This window comes from Mustelus asterias, chromosome 13 (genome assembly GCF_964213995.1).
Source record: "Mustelus asterias chromosome 13, sMusAst1.hap1.1, whole genome shotgun sequence".
NCBI lineage: Eukaryota > Metazoa > Chordata > Chondrichthyes > Carcharhiniformes > Triakidae > Mustelus > Mustelus asterias.
The window spans coordinates 70,037,799-70,045,849 of NC_135813.1; positions in this window are offsets into that span (position 1 = coordinate 70,037,799).

Sequence of the window (8,051 nt, forward strand, 5' to 3'; positions counted from 1 at the left end):
GTATCTTTTTCCTGACGTAAGAAGGTGGAAGACGGTATGTCTGGGGTGCATGGGGTCCTCGATTATGCTGGCTGCTTTTCCGAGGCAGCGGGAAGTGTAGACAGTCAATGGATGACTCAAACAATGGATGACTTTAAACTCCACTTTACCAACTCAGACTGAAGGTATTCCTGGAGGTTTGCTCACCCAACACTGTCACTGTAATTTTGAAATGTCATTGCATCCATTTTATAAATCACTCTTCAGTGCTTTCTTTGCAAACCTATACTTGAATTGACTACTTGTTTTTTTAGCAACTATTGTGACAGTTCAATTACATTTATAACTGCTTCACAAGACCTTCTTACTGGTTCCTTTTCTTGCTCCAAAGCTGAGACATTAAGCTTTATCGCTGTTTGCATTTAAGACTGGGATTAAAAGTGTGAAGTTCCAACTTTTTTTTAAACATCTGTTTCAACACTTCTCATATTGGATATTTAATTGTCCAGTGAGAGGATTAAGTTATTTGTTTGAAAAGAAGAGGTCTTGGAATCATATGATTTGTTAGGGAAACGGATTTTGACAATCTCTTACAATCACAGAATCATACGGTGCAGAAGAGGCTCATTAAAGGCTAATTTAAAAGTGCCCATTAAAATTTATTTGTAATTGTACTATGAGGTTATGTTGGAAGCAAAATGTAATTTCGATTTGTATGAAGAAGAGGTTCATGATCATGCTCATTAAAAGTTTCAAATAATTCTTCCCCCCCCCCTGCCAAAATGTCTTTAATGCAGGCCAGCATTTCAGGGCTTGCTACACCACAGGTTGACACATGATGCAGAGGTTCTTTGCAGTCAATTTCTGCAAAGTCAATTAATGAATTGAGAGACTTTATATTGGTCAAAGAGAACTTGTTACATACTTGTTTCACAATAAGGCTCCCTACATCAAAAACAGTTATGAATTACGTGGCAATTATTCTGACTGTAAAAGCATCTCTAGGTATGTGAAGGAGAAAAAGATTGGTGGAGATAAATGTAGGTCCCTTACAGTCAAACAGGGGGATTTATAATGGGGAACAAATGGCTGACCAACTAAATAAATACTTTGGTTCTGTTTTCAAAAGGAGGACACAAGTAATGTACCAGAAATGTGGAGGAACACAAGGTTCAGTGAGAGGTTGGAACTGGAAGAAACCAGCATTAGTGGGGAAATTGATGGGATTGAAGGCTGATAAATCCCCAGGGTCTGATAATCTACATCCCAGAGTACTTATGGAAGTGACCCGAGGAATAGTGGATGCATTGATAGTCGTCTTCCAAGACTATAGATGCTGGAACAGTTCCTACAGATTGGAGGGTAGCTAACGTAACCCCACTATTTAAAAAGGGAGATAGAAAGAAAATAGGGAATTATAGACCAGAAAGCCTGATGTTGGTAGTGGGGAAAATTCTCGAGTGCATTATAAAAAGCACTTGGAAAACAGTGGGAGGATCGGACAAAATCAGCAGAGATTTATGAAAAGGAAATCATGCTTAACAAATTTATTGGAATTCTTTGAGGATGTAACTAATAGGGTTGATAAGGGGATGCGAGTAGTTTATTTGGATTTTCAAAAGGTTCCACCTAAGAGATAAGCATGATTGGGGGTAATGCATTGAGATGGTTAAAAAACTAGTTGGCAGACAGGAAACAGAGTCGGAATAAATGGGTCTTTTTCCAAATGGCAGGCAGTGACTAGTGGAGTACCGCAGCGATCAGTGCTAGGATTCCAGCTATTCACAATGTATATTAATGATTTAATGGGAACTAAATGTAATATCTCCAAATTTGCAGATGACTCAAAGTTGGGTAGGATGGTGAGCTGTGAGGAGGATGCAGAGATGCTTCAGTGTGATTTGGACAAGTTGAATGAGTGAGCAAAAACATGGCAGATGCCATATAATGTGGATGTGAGGTTATCCACTTTGGTAGCAAAAACAAGAAGGCGGATTATTATCTGAATGGCTATAAAATAAGAGAGGGGAATAAGCAAAGAAAGCTGGGTGTCCTTGTATGCCAGTTGCTGAAGGTAAGCATGCAGGGGCAACAAGCGGTAAGGAAGGCAAGTGGTATGTTGGCCTTCGTAGCGAGAGGATTTGAGTACAGGAGCAAGGATGGCTTGCTGCAGTCATACATTGAGACCACACCTAGAATATTGTGTGCAATGTTGCTCTCCTTATCTGAGGAAGGATGTTCTTACTATGAAGGGAGTGCAGTGAACGTTTACCAGACTAATTCCTGAGGTGGCAGAACTGATGTATGAGGAGAGAGTGAGTCGGTTCAGATTATATTTGCTTGAGTTCAGAAGAATGAGGGGGGAAATCTCATAGAAACTTATAAAATTCTAACAGGATTAGACAGAATAGATGCAGGAAGGATGTTCCCAATGACAGGGTGTCCCAGAACCAGAAGTCACAGCCTGAGGATACGGGGTAGACTAGGATTGAGATAATGAGAAATTTCTTCACCTAGAGAGTGGCGAGCCTGTGGAATTCACTACCACAGAAAGCAATTGAGGCCAAAATATTGTATGTTTTCAAGTAGGGGTTAGATATAGCTCTTGGGGCTAAAGGGATCAAAGAGTACAAGAACAGGATATTGAATTTGATGATCAGCCATGATCATAATGAATGGTGGTTCAGGCTCAAAAGGCCGAATGACCCACTCCTCCTATTTTCTATGTTTCTATATCCAACGTGGATCATTTTGTCATTTGGACTTTTCAGTTTCTGATAAACTGGCATATATTTCCCAAAAATGACAGTGGAATTATTAGCTTTATGGATGAAACACAATTTACTAACTCAAAGCATTGGCTCTATTCTCTCACCACAGATGCTGTAAGACTTGCTGAGTTTTCCCGCATTTTCTGGTTTTGTTTCAGATTCTAGCATCTGCAGTAATTTGCTTTTATTTTGTTATGCAAAGGCCAGTCTTTTCTGAAGTATTTGAAAGGAGTGCAGCAATGGCATCACTTGTCTCATCGTTATCATATTAAACATCAAGTAAACAATACCCCTTTCATACTTAAAATATGCCATACAACGGCAGGGAAACCTCTTCCATTCCTTATTTCAGGTATCTGTTCCAATTGAGAGAGATACGTGCTGATTGAAGATCTATAGTTAAAACTTTCTCCAACTTTGGAGCTAACACATTCTCAATTATACTACTTTCTTTTATGCATTCACAAGACTTTTCTGATTGCTGTACTAGGTAGAAATTTTGGAAGGAATTTCTCATCACAACCTTAACTTTAAATAATGAGTCACAACATGGTAAACACCTCCTATATCTGCTGCAGTCACAAGATTTTCCTTTGTTGCAAAAGTAATGTAATATAAGGTGTTCATTCTTGATTTTTCACCACATCTTTTACATACGTTCTGTATGCATGACAATGGAACATCTCCTTTCATATTTAATACAAAATTGTTGGTGACATAAGATACATTCAGCCATTAATTCATTGATTTTGAGAAGCCAACTGTTATACTTTGGATTATCCTTACTCCAGTTATTGTAAGCACATTAGTATTTCCCTTTAACAGAAACTTCAGAGGTACTAAATTGTGAAAGGTCTCTGCAAAAATTCTCCATTGCCATCCAGATTAGTGCAGAAAACTGCTATTTCTTGCAAACCAGAGTTAGACTTGGTTTCCATGATAAAATGAAATATTACAGACTTTATGATAGTGTCATCATTAGCTGCAGTAGCAGCAGCACACTAAGTGAACAGTAGTACCATTGAGACCATTAAGAGACTTTTCTCTTGGTTTCCTAATCTTGTACACTGTTGCCACAGTATCCAGGTAGTCAATCTTAACTTTGCCCATTGTCAACACAAAAAAATAATGTAGCCAGAAAAAAACCAGACTAATTGCTCTGTATTGCCACTTCAGGCAGATACTTATCATTACTCTCAAGTAATTGCTGACACTGGGTCAAGTCCTTACAAAGATCCTTTCTCAATGTGGAATCTTCTGTCTCCACACCCATCCTGACTCTGTCTCCATCTTCCCATGTGTTGGAATTGCTCCATGCACCCACACTGAACACACTCCAGTACATCCATTAGGCACATCCAGGCACAAGCACCTGGTGCATGTCTTTGACATACCCCAGCACACATACTTGGCACACTATGGCATGTGGGCTTGTCACAACCTAACATATGTACGGGGCACACCAACCCAATTCAACGCAAAATATATGCTTCAGGTATGACAGGCAAACACAGCATACCAGAGGAAGTCCAACACTCCCTCCATGGGAGTCCTCCCCTGTTTGCTTAAGTTTATTTATTAGTCACAAGTAGGCTTACATTAATGAAGTTACTGTGAAAATCCCCTCGTCGCCACACTCCGGCTCCTGTTCGGGTACACCGAGAGAGAATTTAGCATAGCCAATGCACCTAACCATCCTTTGGACTGTGGGAGGAAACCAGAGCACCTGGAGGAAATCCACGCAGACACAGGGAGAATATGTAAACTCCACACAGCCAGTAACCCAAGACAGGAATCAAACCCGGGTCTCTGGCACTGTGAGGCAGCAGTGCTAACCACTGTGCCACAGTGTCGCCCATTGTGCCACCGTGTGGAGAGTATTAAACGGACCAGTACCATCAAATAGATTTTTAACCCACTTCACAGACTCCCAGGCTGCCTGGAACTTTTGTATCCTGATGGTTAGTTAAGAGTACAAGGGAAGCATGTTCAGTATATCTTAGGAGTCTCCAAACAAACTTTTTACAAATAGTCATACTGATGCATGCACACACTGTAGTTTGCTACATTATTAAGTTCTTCTTCTGTGTAGTTTTGGCTGTAGGTCTGTTGGTGGTATACTTGCCTTTGAACCAGAAGTTATGGGTTCAAGTCCCACTACATGTACTTGAGCATGGAATCCAGGCTGACATTCCTAGTATAGTAGTCAGAAATTGCTGACTTCTCAGAAGTGCCACCATTCGGATGTTAAACCAAAGTCTCCATTGCCCCTCATCCTCCATCCTGGACATAAAACGTCTCATGGTGCTTTTTTGAGTACAAGTGTGTGGTACTTCTTGGTTTCTGACTTATATTTATCCTCAATTTACAGCACCATAACAGGTTATCTGGTGATTATTTCATTGCTGTTTATATAATCTTGTGTGTAAATTGGCTGCTGCGTTCCATACATTACAACAGTGACTACACTTCAGAACTATTGAATTGGCTGTAAAGTACTTTGGGACATCATGGGGCGGGATTTTATGATGTCGCTTGAGCGAGACCGGATGTTCCTGCTCGAGGTCAACGGATATTTCCGTTGTCCACCCCTCACTCGCTCCGATTCCTTGGCAGGTGAGGCAGCAGAATTCCAGCACATAAGTTGCCCCATAGCTTCTATCTTTTTTCTAGAGTGATAGCCCTGAGGAAGCTGAGGGACAAGCCTCCAGTGAAAAAGATTAAAGGTATTTTAAACATGACAGTGTATAATACTTCCAAAACAAAATCAATTTATATAGGATTTTTGTCTTCTATGCTAATCACATTAATTCTTGTACCTCGTCTTAATGGAAAAATCAAGGTAGCAGTTTTGGAGCAATTTTGATTTCTTTTGATTCTCCTTTTTATTGGCAAATTATGATTAGTTGTTTCATAAGTACCTGGTAATTTCTCTCATGAAGGGTCATCCTGACTCAAAACATTGATTCTATTCTCTCTACACAGATGCTGTCAGACCTGCTGAGATTTTCCAGCATCTTCTGTTTTAGTTCCTCTCACTTTCTTTTAAACATCTTCCATTGTGTTGGATTTGTATGTTTCTTACTGCTGCTATTGTGATTGTTGCTCTTTTAGAAGTAATTAGTTTACACCAATTAGGTGCATACATACAAACCTGATTCCCATATTGTGATAGAGCAAATGTGCACTGGGCATAAGAGTATAGGAGATCTCTTGTGACAATTGTTTGTGTAAAGCAGATGATACACTTCTTTATAATGACTAGATTGTTCTATCAAATAATGCAAACCATTTTATTCTGCTGCTAAGGTCAGTAAGACTTTAGTGTGGGAGCAATAGAGGGTAAAGTCAATCAGGATTTAATTGTGCTTCTGAATGTAAATTGGAATTCAGGATGAAGTAAGAACAGAACCTGCTGGAAATACTCAGCCGATCAAGCATCAGTGGAGAGTGGAAAAACAGAATTAACATTTCAGGTTATCAGAAGTTCATCAACCTAGTTTTATGCTGGTTTTACTTCAGATTTTCAGCATTCATGGTATTTTTAATTTTTGACCCAGGATGTGTAAGATTTTGATAATTCTAGAATTATTATAATTTTAGAATTTATAATATCTGCGGATTTTATTCTGTAACCACAGTTTAAAATTATGTGGTTTAGTTTTAACTTGTTGCGCAATTAACAGTCAAGGTAATTGGGGGAACAGGAAAAATAGATGTTTCCCACCCAATGTCTCAGTTTCTCTTTTCCATGTGATTATCCAGCCTATGTCAAGTGAATAATTCTGATTCATGCATTGATGTAATCTAAATCATTTGCTTTCTATTTCTTTTTGATAAATCAGTAAGTAGTCTCACAATACCAGGTTAAAGTCCAACAGGTTTATTTGGTAGCACGAGCTTTCGGAGTACTGCTCCTTCGCTCTGAAAGCTCGTGCTACCAAATAAACCTGTAGGACTTTAACCTAGTGCTGAGAGACTACTTACTGTGCCTACCCCAGTCCAACGCCATCAACTCCACATCATTTTTGATAAATGTTATGGAAGATGTCCTGCACAATTAATTTAAGAGATTCAGGAACACGTTTAGGAGGAAGATTTCTTGGGAGTAATTTCAGGATTATTTCCCTGATCATGTACTTGAATGGGGAAGAACAAGGAAATTAGGGAAATAAATACATCACTAAATGTGTTGTGCTAGGAAGAGGGATTCCACTTTGTCTGGGCATTGGTCATTTGAAAAGGAAGATTGTTAATGTACTGCTAAAATGATTAAATATGTCAAATATGAAATAATAATGAAACTAAAGTAGAATGCAAAAATGTGGACACGAAACATGATGTGAGGAATTAATGCTACTTTACTGTTTTTAAATATAATATAAACATGAGCACTGTTGACACCTCCACTAAAATGACAGAGGTCTTGTAGCCAGAGTTTATTAGTATAAAAGCATGCACCCCATGGCTTAATTTCAGGGCTCTAATTTTACATTATTGCAACATAATCTTTTAGTCTATATTTTCTTTGCATTTACTTATAAACCACCAGGCAAAAGTAATTTTATGAATATATAATGTCATATATTTTAGGAATATAACTTCTATTTTGGAGATTGAAATTTGTACATTTAGGATAAATCGAGACTCATGCTTTGAGAAACTGGTGAACAAACCTGATGTGATTACAATTCAAAGAATGGTTATGTTTATTTAATAAGGTCAGATTTGGAAGTGGGAAAACACTAAACAATGGGTGAACCCGCCTCCCCTCCCCCGCCTTTACTAAGTTTCTTGGTGGAGACAGCTGTCTCCATAAGACATTTAGAGGTTTCCCAGAATATAGGGAAGATTTGGGAATTGGAGATAAAAAGTTTAAAAGTCACGGTGGCACAGTGGTTAGTACTGCTGCCTCACAGCATTAGGGACCTGGGTTCAATTCTGGCCTCGGGTGACTGTGGAGTTTGCATGTTCTTCCCATGTCTGCGTGGGTTTCCTCCAGGTTCTCTGGTTTCCTCCCACAGTCCAGTCCAATGTGCAGGGTGAGTGGATTGGCTATGCTAAATTGCACTTTAGTGTCAGGAGGATTAGCAGGCTAAATATGGGGGTTATGGGGATAGCGCCTGGGTGAGATTGTTGTCGGTATAGGCTTCATGGGTTGAATGGTCTTTGTCTGCACTGTAGGGATTCTACCTGGGACATCCCAGGGATGCCACATTGTCAGGGAAATAGATTGAAGGAAGTTCTTTTTTGTTTTGTGTTTTTGTTATGTGGTTTCTCAATGGCAGACAATTGAAGCCT